General features: G+C 32.5%; 1 long non-coding RNA gene across 1 annotated transcript in view; it reads right to left on the reverse strand.

Annotated features, from left to right (window-relative positions):
- Positions 1 to 18,584, reverse strand: part of LOC130542787 (uncharacterized) — a 142,239-nt gene that overhangs the window by 4,513 nt on the left and 119,142 nt on the right. Inside the window, exon 2 of the long non-coding RNA XR_008957602.1 lies at positions 12,699 to 12,849. This is a non-coding gene — a long non-coding RNA (uncharacterized LOC130542787). The remainder of the gene's footprint in view (positions 1 to 12,698; positions 12,850 to 18,584) is intronic.

An 18,584-nucleotide genomic window follows, 5' to 3' on the forward strand; every position in this document is an offset into this window, starting at 1 on the left:
CTATTAAAAACAATTTCTATAATTTGGAACTATGTACATATGTCTCTTTTTCTTTTTTTATGTTTTGGGGTATGTATTTTTCTAACTTTGATATTGAATACCACGTTTCACTTCTGATATTGGTTATTTGTATTCTCTCTTTCTTTTTCCTGATAAGAAGTCTAGATGTTTGTAATAATCTTCTCAAGGATACAACTATTCTGTTCACTAATTTTCCTTATTTCCTCTTTTCACAGATTCTTGTTCTAATTTTTTTTTTTTACTTTTTCTACTTTTGGTTCCATTTTTTAATTTAGCTTTTTAAAAAAGTATTTTCAGAGCAGCTTTCAGTTCAGAGCAAAACTCAGAGAAAGAATAGTTTCACTGCCCTACAAATCCTCTGTGTTTTGTTATTCATCCCTTTATTCCCCCAACACTTGGCATCCACTGATCTTTTTACTGTCTCCCAATTTTTCTTTTTCACAATGTCATATAGTTTAAATCACACAATATGTAGCCTTTTCAAGAATGGCTTCTTTCACTAAGTAATATGCATTTAAGTTTCCTCCATGTCTTTGCATGGCTTGATAATTCGTTTCTTTTTATTGCTGAGTAATATTCTATTGTTTGGATGAACCACAGTTTAATAATCCATTTAACTATTGTAGAACATGTTAGTTGCTTCCAAGTTTTTGCAATTATAAATAAAGACGCTATAAACATTTGTGTGCAGCTTTCTGTGTGACATAAGTTTTCAACTCTCCTAGGTAAATACAAAGAAGAAAAACTGTTGGATTATATGGTAAGAGTATGTTTCATTTTGTAAAAAACCACTAAACTGTCTTTGAAATTAGCTATATCATGCTGTATTCGCACTAGCAATGAATGAGAACCCTGCTGCTCAATACTGTTGGCAGCATTTAATGTTGTCAGTTTTCTATTTTGGCCATTCAAACAGGTATGTAGTGGTACCTCATTGCTGTTTGAATATGTATTTCCTTGAAGACATGTGATGTGGAACATCTTTACATGTGTTTATCTGCCATCTGTATATCTTCTTTGATGAGGTGTCCCATAAGGGCTTTGGTCCATTTTTTTTTAATCAGGCTGTTTTCCCCCCTATTGTTAAATTTTAAAAGTTCTTTTATATTTTGACTAACAATTCTGTATCAGATCTTTTGCAAATATTTTCTTTCAGTCTCTGGGTTGTCTTTATTCTCTTAATATTATCTTTTGCAGAACAGAAGTTTTATTTTTAATGAAGTCCAGCTTATCAATTCTTTCTTTCATGGGATGTACCTTTGGAGTCCTACCTAAAAATTCATTATCTAACCCAATGTCACCTAAGTTTTCTATCTAATTTCTATGAGTTTTATAGTTTTGTGTTCTACTTTTAGATCTGTGATACATTTTTTTAAGATTTTATTTTTAAATAATCTCTACACCCAACCTGGGGCTCCAACCCAGAACCCCATGATCAAGAGTTGCATGCTCCACTGGCCATGCCAGCCAAGCACCCTAGGTCCAGAATCCATTTTTAAGTTAATTTTTGTAAACTGTGTGAGGCCTGTGTCTAGATTTGTTTTTGTTTTTTGCTTTTTTTTTTTTAACATATTTATGTTCAGTTGTTCCATCACCATTTGTTTGAAAAGACTATCTGCTCCAGTATATTGCCTTTGCAACTTTTTCAAAGATCAGTAGACTATATTCATTGGAGTTTATTTATGAGCTCTCTATCCTGTTCTATTGATCTATTCTTTCACCAACACCACATCATCTTTACTAGTGTAGCTTTATAGTAAATCCTAAAGTTGGATAGTGTCAGTCACGCAAATTTGTTCTTCTCTCTCAATATTATATTGGCTATTCTGTTTTTGCCTCTCCCCATAAACTTTAGAATCAGTTTCTCAGTAAGTGCAAAGCAATTTGCCAGGACTCTAACTGGGATTGCATTGAATCTATACATCAATTTGGAAAGGATTGGCATCTTGAAAATATTGGTTCTTCCTATCAATGAACATGGATTATCTTTCAATTTACTTAGTTCTTACTTAAATTTTGACTGAGGTTTGTAATTCTTCTCCAATATATCAGGTATATATTTTGTTAGATTTATAGAGTATTTCATTTTCTTGGGCGCTGATATAAATGGTATTGTGTTTTTATTTCAAATTATACTTGCACATTGCTAATATATTTAAAAAGTGGGGTTTTGTTTGTTTGTTTGTTTTTGTATACCAACCTCGTATGCTCTGACCTTGCTGCAATTGCTTATTAGTTCCAGGAGGTTTTTTTTACATTCATTATTTTAGATTTTCGAGATAGGCAATCATATCATCTGTGAACAAAGGCAGTTTTATTTCTTCCTTCCCAACCTGTATACTTTTATTTCCCTTACTTGCCTTATTGCATTAGCAAGTATTTTGATTAAAGTGTTGAGAAAGAAATTCTTGTCTTGTACCTGCTCTCGGTGAGAAAGCTGTGAGTTTCCCACCATTATGTATATTAGCTTTGGGTTTTTGTAGGTAGTCTTTATCAAATTGGGAAAGTTCCACTCTATTTCTAGCTTACTGAGATTTTTATAAGATAAATGGTTGTTGGATTTTATAAAATGCTTTTTCTGCATTTACTGATATAATTGTATGAGTTTTCTTTTTTATTTAATCCACCAATGTGTTGGATTAATTTCCAAACGTTAAATCAGCTTCACATACCAAGAATAAATCCTCCTCAGTCACTGTGTACAATTTTTTCATAAATTATTGGATTCAACCTGGTAATACTCAGTTCAGGATTTTTTTCATCTTTTCTCATGAGATATTGGTCTATGGTTTTCTTATACTATTTTGTCTGATTTTGGTATGAGGCTAATGTTATGTTTATGCCCTTTGAAAAAAGATTGCAGAGAACTGGTATAAATTGTTCCTTAAATGTTTGGTAGAATTCACCAGTGACTCCCTCTGGGCCTGGTGCTTTCTGATTGGGAAGGGCATTAGTTATTAACTCAATTTATTTAATAGATAGAGGCTATTTAGATCATCTATTTCTTCTTGGGTGAGTTTGGGAGAATGTGTATTTCAGGGAATTGGTCTATTTCACCTAGGTTATCAAATAGTGGGAATAGAGTTGTTCATAGTCTTCTTTTATTATGCTTTTCTCATCCTTGGGCTCTATAGTGATGTCCTTTCTTTTATTTCTGTTATTCGTGATTTGTGTTCTTTTTTTTTTTTTTTTTCCTTAGCCTGGATAGACTTACTAATTTTAATTTTTTTCAAACAGCCGATTTTTGTTTTGTTGATTTTCTCTTTTGATTTTCAGTTTTCAATTGTATTGACTTCTGCTCTAATTCATATTATTTCTGGGACATCTGGGTGGCTTAGTCGGTTATGTGTCTGCCTTCAGCTCAGGTCATGATCCCAGGGTCCTGGGATCAAGTCCTGCCTCAGGCTCCTTGCTAAGCAGAGAGCCTGCTTCTCCCTCTGCCTGCTGCTCCCCCTGCTTTTGCTCTCTCTTTCTCTGATAAATAAATCAAATCTTTTTTAAAAAAAATAATTCCTATAATTTCTTTTCTTCTTTGAATTCTCTCTTCTTTTCCTAGTTTCCTAAGGTAAAATCTTACATAATTAATTTTTGATATTTCTTCTTTAATATCTGCATACTATGCTATAAATTTTCTTCTAAGCACTGCTTTTGCTGTATTCCACACATTTTGGCAAGCTGTGCTTTTATTTTCAGTAGTTCAATGTAGTTTTCAATCTCTCTTGAGATTTCTTCTTTTACCCTTTTGTTATTTAGAAGTTTGTCATCTACTCACCATGTATTGAGGGTTTTTTGAGCTATCTGTTATTGATTGCTGGTTTAATTCCATCGTGATCTGAGAGCAGACACTGTATGTGCCAGAATGTGGTCAGTCTTGGTGTATGTTCTTGTGAACTTAAGAATTCACTCTTTTATTATTATATAATACTCCTCTCTGTTTCTGATAACTTTCTATGCTTTGAAATTTGTCCTGCTTAAAATTTATATAGTTTGGGTGCCTGGCTGACTTAGTTGGTAGAGCTTGCGACTCTTGATATCAGGGTTTTAAGTTCAAGCCCCACACTGGATGTAGAGATTAATTAAAAATAAAATATTTAAAAAAATAAAATAAAAATCATAGTTGCTCCTTTGAATGTTATTAGCACGATATTTCTTTCTCCATTCATTTACTTTAAATCTATGTCCGTTTTTATACTTAAAGTGGGTTTCTTATAGACAAGATAGGGTTGGATGTTGTTTTTTGATCCACTCTGACAGTGTCTGCCTTTTAATTGGTGACTTGGTGCATTTAGATCGATGATCTTCAGAGTGATTATTGTATATTTGGAGTAGTATCTATCTACTTTCTTCTCTTTGTTGCTCATGCTCTTTGCTCCTATTTTTGTATCACACCATTTTTCTGCCTTTTGTGGTTTTAACTGAGCATTTTATATGATTCTATTTTCTCTTCCCTGCAATTCAAATCCTTTAACATTTCTTGCAAAGCAAGTTTACTGGTAACAAATTCCTTCTTTTTTTTTTTTTTTTTTTTTTTCTGATAAAGTCTTTCCATCTCTCTTCACTTTAGAACATAATTTCACAGAGTACACAATTCTGGGGTGGCAATTTTTTTTTTTTTCTCTCATCTACTTTATCTGTTAGAGCTCTCAGCATATCAGTCATACTTGTTTTAAACTCCCTGTCTGATAATTCCAACACCCCTGCCAGGTCTAGTTTTGATTCTTGCTCTCTCTTTAAACTGTTTTATTTTTGTTTGCTTTGCCTGCTAGTATGCCTTGTGTTTTGTTTTTTGTTTTTTTTTTTTTTTTTTAATGATAGACAGACATGATGTACTGGTTAAAAGAAACTAGTACCAATAGGCCTTTAGTAATGTGATGAAAAGTGTGGGGGGCAGGGTAGTATATTATAATCCTATAATTAGGTTTCAGTCTTTTTAGTTAGTCTATGCCTCTGAACTATGAGTTTTGCATGTGTTTCTCAGTCTCTCCACCCCCCATTCCTCCTTAGGTGATACTGAATTGCTAAAGTGTATTGGAGTTGGATGTTTCCCTTTTTCCAGATGAATTAGGCTTTGATGAAACTCTAGGAGATTAGTGTCTGGTTAACTAGTTTTTCCTGAGGAAATTTCTTATTAGGTAGAACAGAGTCCTCTGGCTTATTTCAAAATAATTCCTGTTCCCTTCCTCCTGATGTACACAGGAGGCTATTTTTCTCCAACATAGGCATACCTTGTATTATTACCTTTCACTTTATTGTGCTTCACAGACACTGCATTTTTTTTCCAAATTAAAATGTAATCCTGTGTCAAGAAAGTTTATCAGTGCTATTTTTCCAACAGCATTTGCTTACTTTGTATTTCTGTGTCACAATTTGGTAGTTCTCATAACACATAAAGGTTTTATTATTGTATTTGTTATGGTTATTTGCAATCAGTGATTACGTTTGCTGAAAGCTCAGATGACAGCATTTCTAACAATAGAATATTTTAAAATTAAAGCATGTATTTTTTTTTAGTTACAAAGCTATTGAATGCTTAGTAGACTATAGTACAGTGTAAACATACATTTTATATGTACTAGGAAACCAAAAAACTCATTTGACTTGCTTTTTGTTACCTTTACTTCATTGCAGTGGTCTTGAGCTGAACCTCAGAGCAATATTTCTGAGGTATGCCAGTATTTATTGTGAGAAACAGGCTGAGCTCTTAGAGGTAAAATTCACAAAGCATGGGGCCCCTCTATGATTGGGTCCCCCTGAGGTTTTTTAACTCTCAAGAGTTGTCCACACAGAGTCTCCAGTAATTTGCTGATTACAGTTCAGGTTTCCCACTGGTCATTAGTTCCTGCGGATGTTGCTGCTCCAGCATGTTGTGATTCTATGTATCCACTTGTCTGTTTTTCCAAGACAGGGGAGCAGTGGCTTCCTTGTGACTTCATTTCTCTTAAGAATCTAAGATTTGTTCACTTTTCCATTTCTTTAGCATTTTACTTGTGGAAGCATTTTACTCGTAAGAAACAACTACATGCTGAACCGGAAAACCTGTCCCTTGTTTAGTTCCTTAGAGTGGGCACCAAAGTTCAAGTCACTTATTTGAAATATTTTTTTTTTCTTTCTATTGTATGTCCTTAGTGTTATATATTTAAATCTAAATACCGCTTTAGCTGGATTCCACAATTTTCAGAATATTTTGTTTTTATTTTCTTTCAGTTTTATCTATTTCTCCTAATTTTTCTTTTGATTTCTTTTAATACATGGGTTATTTGGAGTGTTTCTACTTTTTAAATATATTGGCATTTTCCAGATATTTTTGCATTACTGATTTCCAATTTAACTCCATTGAAGTCAGGTTACATTATGTATGAATGACTTGAATTCTCTTAAATTGCTTTATACTCCAGAATATTTTTCTACCTTGGAAAATATTCTATGTGCTTTACGAAGTATATATATTCCGTTGCTATTGAGTGTACCATTGTATAAATGTCAATTAAAACAAAGTAATTGTTTTATTCAAGTTTTCTATAACCTCACTAATTTTCTGTCAGTCCCCTGTATCATTATTGAGAGATGTATTGAAATCCTTGGCTCAGATATAATTTATCTGTTTCTCTTCACAGGTTTACCAGAGATATATAGATATAGATACACACACACACAAATATACTATATATATATATATATATATATATATATATATATATGCACTAATATATATATATAGTATATATATACTAATATATATACTGTATATATATATATACAGTATATATATTAGTATATATATATACTGTATATATATATACTATATATATAATATATATTACTATATATATAGTAAATGTGCTATGATATATATATATATAGTAAATGTGCTATGATATATATATATAGTATATATATATACTATATATACTACCATATATATATATAGTAAATGTGCTACGATATACAAAAATGTTTAGCATTCTTCTTTTATCCTGATGAACTGACAAATTTTTCATTAAAAATCATTCTATCTGTGACGATATTCTTTACCATGAAAATTATTTTGGCTGATATTAATATAGCCACTCCTACTCATCATTAGCATCAGCATGGTATACTTTTTCTTTGCTTTTATCCCTACTCTATTTGTATATTTATATTTAAAGTGTTTTTATTGTAGGCAGCATATACTTGGGTCTTGCTCTTATATACAATCTGATAATCGCTGCTTTTAATTTACACTTACGTGGCTACTTGTATGACTGGGTTTAAATTTACTGTCTTGGTGTTTTTCATTTGTCCCTTTTTTCTTATCTTGCTTTCACCTTCTTTTATATTAATTATTTTTATGTTTCCATTTTATTTCTTTTATTGTCTTATTATCTGTGGTAGGCACAAATCTTAGATGACACCCAATGAACTATGTCCTTATATGACACTCCCTTTCCTCCCACCCCTTTAGTACACACCAGACTTGTGAATATATTACTCCAATGATTATAATACATTATATGGAACATGTGAAAGAACTCTATATTTGTAGTTAAAGTTCTGCTAAACAGTTGACTTTGAGGAACTCAAAGGGAACTCCTCCTGGATAGGCCTGACCTAATCAAATGCACTCTTTTAAAAGATGGTGTAGAGGTCAGAGAAAAGCTCTCCCGCCAGCTTTGAAAAAGCAAGTTTGCCATGAGTTCTGTAGTTGAAAGGAAATTAATCCTTATAACCCCCACATGATCTTGAAAGAGGACCTTGGGCCTCAGATGAGAATGTAGCCTTGGATTATACCTCTAATACAGCTTTGTGGAACCCTGTGTAGAGGACCCAGCAAAAACATTCCTGGACTCCTTACCCAAGGAAGTTTGATAATAGAGTGAGATAATAGGTACATATTATTTAAAGATACTAGGTTTGTGGTAATCTGTTATTCAGCAAGTGAAAACTAATATATTGATTTTAAATCTGTTTTGGTATTTACAGTTTTAATTTAGGGTTCAAGTGTGCATTTTTCACTTATCACCATTTATCAATAAATAAAATATAATTTCAAGTTCTATTTATCAAGAAATAATATATCATTTGAAGAAAGAGAATTATAACAGTATATCGTGGATTTCTTCCTTTCTGACCTGTGTGCTATTGCTGTCACACATTTTACATCTACATAACCCCCCATGGTAGTTTCACTATTTCTGCTTTAGACAGTTAATTATCATTTAAAGAAGTTTAAATGATAATTTTAAAAATCTTTGCATTTATCCATGAAGTTACACTTTCCGGTGTTCATCATTCTTTGGTTTTGAACCAGATTTCCATCTGGTACCATGTTCCTTCTACTTGAAGAACTTCTTCTAGCACTCATCATAGTGCAGTTCTGCTGCGGTGATATATTCTTTTAGCTTTATATGTCTGAAAAAGATCTTTATTTCACTTTTATTTTTGAAATATATTTTTTTCTGGATAAAGAATTCTAGGCAGAACATTTTTTTTTCCCCTTTACGACTTCAAAATCATTTTCCACTGTGTTTTTGTATTGTGTCTGCTCTCATTTTTTTTTTTTTTTCTGTACGCAACATGTCTTTTTCCTCTGGATGCATTACCATTTCCTACTTTTTACTGTTGTTGAGCAATTTTAGTGTGATGTGCTTTGGGGTGGTTTTCTTTATGCTTCTTGTGCTTGTGCTTCTTTAGCTTCTTTGGCATGTACATTCACAATGGTCATCAAATTTGAAAAAAAGATATTAGCTCCTATTTCTTCAACTTTTTATCTGTGTACCTCCCCCTTTCTGTTTTCCTTCAAGACTCCAATGGGATCTGACTTCATCTCCCAGTTCACTCATGGCGTTATTCATTTTTTTTCCTTTTTTCTTTTCTGTGTGTTTTATTTTGTATGACTATTATTTTGTCTCCTAATTCGCTAATCTTTCATTCTTCAATGTCTAATCCGTTAATCCCATCCAGTATATTTTTCATTTCAGTCACTGCAGTTTCTTTCTCTAGAAGTTCAGTTTGGATCATTTTTATATCTTTCGTGTCTCTATCCTACATGTCCATTTCTTCCTCCATTTTCTTCGGCATATGGGCTACAGTTATAATATATCTTTTACTACCCTTACTTACTAGTTCTATAATCTGCTGCATCTGTGGGTCAATTTTGTTTGAATGATTTTTTCATTATTATGGGTTATATATTACTACTTTTTTTGCATGCCTGATAATTTTTTATTGGCTACCCAATATTTTAAGTTTTATCTTTTTGAGTAGATGACTGTTTCGTATGCCTATAAATGCACAGACATATGCTGAAAAAAACCCATACTTTTTTTTTTTTTCCTGTAAAAGAACCTTATCTCTTTTTAAGAATAATTAAGCAAGAGTAAAATATATTTGAAAGACTTAATCACTTTGGTGTTTTTCCTAAAAGTGCTTATTGCTTTACAAAGGTAGGACCTAAACTTGCAATTAACTACTTTGGGTTTGCACATCACAGAAAATGCAACTAAAAGTGATTTAAACAAGAAGGAATTCCATTATTTCATATCAAATAATCTCAGAGGTAATGCATTTTCAGCATTAGTTATTTCAACATCTCCACATCAGTATCCAGATGTTTTCCACATTTTATTCTCCATCTTAAATGTGTTGATGCTCCTTCTCACAAGTACCAAAATCACAACTCTGTCTCCCTCCTCCCTCTGCACCTCCCTAGTCCATCAAGGAAAATCCTGTCTCTGGAGTTCCTGTGATTCTTGCTTATCTTGCCCCTGCTTAAATGCAATCAATCATCACTCTCTGGTTCTCCTCCCCCACAACCCTATACTTCTGTTTTTCCATATATCAGAGCTCATTCTATGCCAAATTGTATCTTCTCCACTCCACTTACACTCTTCAGCTCCGGCACTCTGTATAACTAGACATGATACAAAATGGCCACCAAATCTTTCTCCCCAAATCCTCAGACTTTATGGGGCTATAAAAGGCTATGTCAAGCTTATAGTTCTCTCCTTTAGGACTGGATTGCATAAAACAAGGCACTTCATAATCCAAGTGTCCAAGTGGCAATTGTTTGCTGATGACATCACTGAGTCCACAAAATGTCCTTGGGCCACACTAAGTCAGCTCTTTATGTGCTTTAATGATACATGATCAGTCAGACTGATTGCCTATTATCAATGGTTCAGGCATTAAAATATTTTTCACCTATGATACATAACAGGTAACACACTCATTTGGAATATATGAAACAAGTGTTTCCAACATGTTCTTCATGAATGAAGGAACTTGATGTTATCCTCCTCTTCTAAAATGAACAAGGAGACTGAAAGTGGAAGTGAGAATTAGTAATTTTAATGGAATGCTACAATGTATAAAATCATTTATGTACTTTGATTATTGATAATTTGGTGAAAAATTACTTGTATCATTTCAATGGGTCACCACACTGGGTGAGAAACATGTAAATAATATATATGGTTATTGGGCACTTAACAAGAAAGACTGGAAAATTATACTAATTCAAGAGATTATATAAAATTTAAATGCATAAATCAGGATTTATTATTTAGACAGGCAATTATTGGGTCTTAAAAATAATGCGATTGTTACAACTTTCTACTAATATAAACTTTAAATGTCTACAAAGAAAGTAACCGAATACACAACTAATAGATATATATGCTTATCATTATGTCCTCTTTTCTTTCAAATGGTAGCTATTTTTAAAATTTGGATTAAAAGGTTGACTTTAATTATATTATTATCTTTAATAATTACCCATATAATGAAGAGATATGTTTAAAAAATAAATTTAAACACTAATTTAAAAATATTTGTATTCCTAGTCAATCAGCAAAAATAAAAATCCCAATATACTTTTTTTAAATAACTTTTTATACTTTTAGGAAATGATGTGCTTTCCACATACACTATATTGTTGCTGTATGTTCTTATGAGCAAATTCTTCTGAAAGATAAATAACCATCTTTCCAATCAAATGCTTCTCAGAAAAACAGAAAGTTATGTGGGAGGTGAAAGTATAAATAGAGGACTGGAACAGGGTGGATTTTTGAATAGTCTTAGGAAAAGTAATCAAAATAATATTCTATAACACTGAACATGAACTTTATCACATTTACAAATAATATTACTTAATACTGCAAGTTGTTTCTGCAGGCAAAGTTGGTTAATACTCTTATTTTGTTTATACCTTCACTTCTACATAACTTATAAATATTGGTATGTGTTTTAAAGAAAATTATATATCTACAGATTTACTAAGTAAATTGAATGAAAAATGTCATGTTAAAATGGTGATTATAATAACTTATGCACAATAATAAACAAGTTGAAGCAGATATTTAATATAATTCTGTCAAACATGAGAAGCAAATTGCCCAAGCATATACATATATACACACGTGCATACAACCATACATTAATAACATGAAATGAAACAATATATTTTTTTGTGTTCAGAAATTAAGAGAAATTTAAATTTGAACAATTGAAGGAAGTATTGCAAAAGATAGTAAATTTAGAAAGATTAAATGGATGAAGTTAAGGTAATGTTTAGCAATTTCTGAGCATAAAGGGATACTTTGTTAGATATGAAAATATGTTTTATTTTACCAAAAAACATCAATATTTGAAAAAAAAATTAAATACTTATATTCTGTATAATTCAATATGTTCTATGAAAATAATGTTTTTAAAACTAACACTTTAGAAACAACCAAATTCCTACTTATAAATTACCTAAGTATCTCACAGCATAGCAGTATAATGACTATTATATTTATTAAGATTTTTATTGAATATCTGTTGGTTACATTTCAGATACTCTACCAAGCTTGGAAATGACACTGAATGCAGCAATGAATAATCACATAGTTACTTTCATGGACCTTACTTTCAAATGAGCAAATATATAAACAAATAAACACAAAATGAATTCGTTAGAAGTACTGTAACAAATCCTAACTATGCATTCTATGCATTGTAACTATGCATTGTTTATATGTCACTGTAAAACAATGTGTTCACATACTAATATAAACTTTAAAAGCAAAACAATGTAGAATGTCTCAGAGATTACAAGTATATAATATTGAATATGACAGATGATATTGAATTTCATGTGATTTGAATGACTTTTATTTATTTCTTGTGATTTGAATGACTTTAGTGTTTATTAGATTACTTTAATAGACTTGCTTAAATTCACGTATGAAAAATGGAAACCTGGATTAAATCTAAATGTTGAGATTGTAAATAGTATAGTAGATTATTGAGTATTTTATTTAATTATCATTACAGCCTTGTGACATTACCAGTAAAGCAAAGTCTCTTTAAATTACCTAGACATTATATTACCAGGACTTTGACAGAAGTGCCCTTATGGGTGTATGGCTCTATTCATATGTTATGATGGTCTTTTAATGAAACTCAAGGACAACATCTATTATCACTATTTAAAACATAGTATATGCTTTCTGCTTTCAGCAAGATAATGAAATCATACAATAAAATGCTTCAAGAAACTTTCAGAACTGGTAGCATTTTAGGGTTTTATCAGAGGCTAACTCAACACAATTGAATACTGTGCTCCTGGCAGCTGCCCTGTGACTACAACAGGGGAGATATTGTCTTTCCAGTCTTGCCTACTAGTTTCACAGCACCCCCGGCCCTGAACATACCTGCTGAGAATGCTGGGGTCATGGGTGAATCCAAAGCTCATGCTTCTGGTTTTGGTATAGCTTTAGAGGAGATTTTGGGGGGGAAACAAACCTGGATGGAAATTTACTCTGTATATTTCCTCAGCAAAAGGAAAACGTATCTTCTAAAACCCTGTGTAAGAAGTGAAAAAATAAAAAGTAAAAGAGAACAATTAGTCTGCAGCTATAGTAGGGCAAAAACACAACTTATAAGAGTTAAAAGTCAGTAAATATATTGTAGTTCTTTTCCAAAGAGCTCAACTGAGATAATGGTTCTTTAGGAATGTGTAAGGACTAATAGTACTTACAATTTTTAAAAGCTATCATTTGAGGCGGTCAGAATGAAAGACTATAATGCTGAATTCGAGTATAAGACAAACAGCACGTTTTTGAGATCATAAATCCGGCATGTGATTTTGAGAAGTGAGGTCTATTGGTTTCAGGTGGGCTATTGGTGAGCCTAGGCAAAACATTCTTTAGAATCAAAAGCAAAGCTCATATGACTCAGTATAAATCTTACATGTTTCAAACCTAGTGGGGTTCAAAAGTGAGGAATTTGTTTGCATTCTGTTGCAATACCAATTGTATTAACAGATGTTTAAGGATGAATGTTCCAAACCAAAGGCATTTGTTTGATATTTTCAGCATCATTTTTTTCTACCCACATATGTCAAAACAATTCTGAACAGCATGGTTTCCAAACTGCTAGTAATTTCTTGAGAAGTAACTTTAGAAGCAAAAGTAATTAACTAAGCAAATAAAGACTGTATAAAATTAGAACCTATTCAAGTAGAACAAAAAAATTTTTAAAGCTAGTAAAGAGGGATCATAGATAATTGGCTTAAATTTCTCTTCACATGTATCAATCATCTTTGTACTATTATGGCCTATGTACTGTGATTCAGGTCTTAATAGTTATCATAGTGGAACTGTTTCTGTAGTGGAGAAGGAATTGTTCACCTTTTATATTATCTTTTTGCATAATTTTTAAAAATACAATTTTTTAAATAAAGAAATAGGCTTGGAGGTCAGCACACTATACTTACAGAATCAATGCTGACTTATCACTTGATGTTCTCCAAGGCATGTGATTTTTTCCTCTATTTCCTGACAGTATGAACTATAAACTGTCAATGTGTAGGGCCCAGAGAAGAGCAGCACCATTCTGTGGACAACCATCCTCATAAGTACCTATGTCATAGCAGAAACTCATCATATGGGTCATTCTCTCTACACACAAATCAGGAGAACCAGGTCAGGGTAAGCTATCTAATCCACATTTTAAATTTTTTAGAGCACTGTCCACTATATGGAATCCTCTCCTTTGCAGACAGGCCTAATTATAGTCATTGACAATTATCCAGTGAACAAGTCTTCTAGAACATATGGACATCTGTTTTCTACCCATCTCCTCCTTAAGAATCCAGGTACCTCTGGAAATCTTGAGGAAAAGGCTGGAAAAGAAACAGGCGCTTGGGAAAAGAAATGGACTGGAATTGGCCTTTGAATTCTATAAACAAGGCATTCGTACAGCAATAGAACTCTGAATTGGAACCCCCACTGACCATAATTCTATAGAGTTGACTAGAGCTCTAAAACAAATTACACTGTATAAATATAAATAACTAAGAAGATGAGTTGTATAATTTATTGCTTTATCTTAAGTCTAGTTGGTTATTAAAAATCACAGGAATATTTTTATTTTAGTATTAATCAATGTATATATGTAATTTCATTCTTTTATGGTAACTTGGCCATCAGTTCCCTCAGTATTCAATAGTATTTGCCTAAAGCAAGTACTATTACTTTTATCCTTAAGTTCCAAGTTGCAGATTATGTTCTTATTCCATACCTATGTAATGGAATGGGGAGTTATTCCTCCTTTAAAGAGTATTTATTGATTATTAAGAGTTATAGCTATAATCATATTAAATTCCCAAACTTTGGAGAATGTTGTTTAAAAAAATGCAGAAACCTCACATATTCTCAGAAAAGATAGGATAATTTCATTTTTCCCACACAAAACCATTTCTGTAAATAAATAAGTCTTTTGTAATGTCAAGCAATTGCTTTGGCAAAAAAATGGTACTACAGTATAAAAAATTAATTCAGTTCATAGAAGACTGTTAAAGCTTGTCAAGTTCTATTCCAAAAATAAATAAAGGTCTGTCACTGTAGGGTTCTCAGACTTTAGCAATCTTTCACACAAGATATTATCTGCAATCTCATCGAAAATAAACATGACTACTTTCTACCAATGCATAAAAATATATATTTATATTTTATTCCTTTATGCCAAGTAAATTATTTTGTGTTACTGACTGGTTTAAATTAGGTAATTTGTGAGAAATAAGGAAATCCTACAATAACATGGCTCACAGATTGCTTCAAAATTGAAATGCTGCTATAAGGAGGCTCACACAGCAAGATGTCTTTCTTTGCACAGTAAGAGACCCACCTTTTGTGAAATACAGTCCTGCACAGGTTTATAACACCATGATCTTAAAAAAAAAAAAAAAAAAAAAAAGCAAAAAAAAACTTTCAAAAAGCTGCTCAATATCTACAGATTCTATGAAGCAGAAGTCATGCTGATGTCTGAAAGGTTTCAAAAATTTAGTGTCCAGCAGGGTTCTTCTCTGACCAAATTTTATGCTGAATCCAGTGCAGCAAATTCCCTTTGTGTTTTAGGTCTTCAGTGGAGAATGAATCCAGTCTGACGCTAAAACAGCTCTTCCCTCCTTCACTATCCTCTCCAATCCATCTCCCACATGCTGGGGAAAAGGAAATACTTCTTTTCCATCACTTTAGTGGAATGATGAATTCCCCAATCCAGTGGAATCCACTCTTCAGTTTAAGGGTTTTAAAAACCTATTTGTTGTGTTATGTAGACCCAGGGCCTCGGAAAAACAAACAGGCAAAAGCCCAGCATACCAAAACCTTCCCTGATCTAAGAGTTATGAAACTGGCTGTTGTCATTTAGGACCAATCTATCCATTTATCCCCGTGGGCCTCAGTTTTTTCACTTATATAACTACATAGTTGAACAAGCTAATTTGCCAACTCCCTAAAAGATAATCTGATTCTAAAAAAGAAGTTTTTAACCTGAGTCATTCAGTATTTTCTCTCTGGTTTCCTACATACTAAAAGAGTTGGTCCACCTGCCAAAGCCTAATTTACTGTGAAACAGATTGTTTACAGACATTAGCAATTCAGTAATCACAAACTACTGAGTATATCTTCTAATATTCTATTTCCATGTGAAGTAATCTAATTTTTTTCCACTCTCGAACTGTTAAGAAGATATATCTTCATTGAACAAAAATACCTCCCAGTGACAATTTGCCTTTTGTTATCTGTTCCTTGTTTTCTTTTCTAAATACTAATTTTCAAGGTATTAGAGGAAATGGTGAAATAGACTGAACCCATATTACTATAGTAGTTCTCTCCTTTTTATTCTCATAAAGGTATCTTTTTAAAATTTTTTTCAGGTTCACATAAGCTCACAGCTCTCTCAGACACTACCTAAGAAGAATGCCATATCCTTATCCACAGCATGAACTTACAGTCACACACCACACACTCATCTTTTCACACAGCTGTCCAAAGAACCACTACTATTAATACAACCATGCTTTAGAACATTATTTTTCTCACTATCACTCCTATCTGGTGTATGTCACTGGATTTGATTTTTATTTGGCTAAGTTGGAAAAAAGTACAAATGCGAACAAAGCATAGCATTCTATAAATAGATGCTGCAGGTAGTAACACAATGGACAGTAAGATGGGGACAGTGCAAACTAGATGGTTAGAATCAGCAATACAGAAAACAGGCTAGAATGCTATTTTAAAATTCAACAATTGAGTAATACTCTAGAAATACCGGAAACAAAACAATACCCATGAAAGGCAGGGTAATTGAGCATGCAATAATTAACTTGGTATGTGGAGGAGGGCAGAGTTATCCCTGAAACAAACAAAAAAGTGCACTGAAAGTGTTGCTTTTGCCCAAATAATAACAGATAGAGCTTTCAATAAATGTGTACATTTACATTCTTCAGTGGAGGAAGTACACAATTTAGAGAAAATCTAAAGAACTGGAATTGAACAGGCAATATTATACTTCAGGAAATGGAAAGGTCACTTACTCAAAGACATAAAATGAAACTATATTGATGTCTAGATCTAGGAGGCTATGTACTCAGAAAAATTGCCAGATGAGTGTTACACATCCACAGCCTGCCCTCCCACATACACATAAGCACACTCAAATGTACAAATGCCAGTTTGTAGATGGAGTTGAAAGTAAGAGTAGAGAAAAAGCTTAACTTAGAACTTGAGCGATAATAAAATTAACTTCCAAAGCATATTTTTAGCTTCAAATGCTTGCTAATTTTTTTTTAAAAATGTTTATTTTTGTAAAGTTAATAGGAAATGTTAAGAAAAAGTTTGAATCTATATTGCCTTTTATGGTAAAATGTGACTTTCATTACCGTTGCTCATGAAACTACCCTGCACCGCAAGTCTTTTATACAGAAACTGTACTGGTGTTTAGAGCCCAGAGAATGTAATTCTCTCCACTCTGGCAGTTGCCCCTTGACCACTCACAGATGACAACTTCATTGTGCCTGCTCTGATTCTTAACAAAGAGGACCAAATTATAAATAGTCTTCCATTGATAAGAAATTCTACTCCTTTCTTTTACAAGTTACATTTGTCAAAGTGAATTGAATTAAACAAAAATGCATGCCAGATTCATTATAGATTTTTAAAATATATACTTATCTTATTATTTATATTGCTCCCCATATAATTTAGCCACACTATGAAATGAGCAGTTTAAATGGATTAATGTTTCCTGTTCACTGAGAACTTTAGCATGAAAAATATCTACTACTCCTTAATATCACAGGCTAATTGCTAATATTAACCAGGATTTATCCAGATTCACATTATCTTCTTGCTTTATTTGATTCCTTTGATTTCAACTTATATCCTGACAATTTTTTTTTTTTAAGATTTATTTATTTATTTATTTATTTGAAAGAGAGCAAGAGAGAGAACTTGCACACGTGTGAAGGGAAGGCAGATATCCCGAGCAGACTCCGCGGTGAGCGCAGAGCCCGATAGGGGCTTGATCCCACTATCCATGAGATCAGCACATGAGCCGAAATCAAGAGAGAATGTTCAACCAAATGAGCCATCCAGGCATGCCCTCTGACAACTTCATAGTTATATTTTCATGCTAACCTCTTTCTGGAACTATTGTGAGGATTATCAATTCTTTCCTTATTATCTTCACCCAGATGACCCCTGCCACTGTAGCTAGTCATATCTAACACTGAACATCTCACTTTTCCCTTTGACTCATATATGTTCATTTCTTTTTATTTCTCTCATTTCACTTTTATTGTCATTGACCACTTGTTTTCCCATATCTGTTTGTAGGAACGGCTTTTTCAGTGGATCTTAAACGTCCAAAAGCCTATCTTATTCATCTCTGTATTACTCATTCTATTGCATAGTACAGTTACATAGTACAGAGCACAGAATCTGGGACAAGATGGCCAAGGGTCAAATCTCAGCTATATATTTTAATACTGATGTGATATTGGGCAAATTCCTTAGTCTTTCAATTAGTGTTGCTGTTTTTAATATTAGAAAAAGGGAACAACAATAGTTCCACCTCATAGGGCACTATTTGGAATGAACTGAGATAACACATGTGAAATAAATAGAAAGTACTTAATAAGTGTTAATTACTAATTATTATTACATTTAGTATTATTTCATTTCCATGCATGCCACAGTGGCTAACTATATGCAATGAATGACTAAATCAGTTAATGCAGGCAAACAAGAACTAAT

Source organism: Ursus arctos, unplaced genomic scaffold (assembly GCF_023065955.2).
Source record: "Ursus arctos isolate Adak ecotype North America unplaced genomic scaffold, UrsArc2.0 scaffold_5, whole genome shotgun sequence".
NCBI lineage: Eukaryota > Metazoa > Chordata > Mammalia > Carnivora > Ursidae > Ursus > Ursus arctos.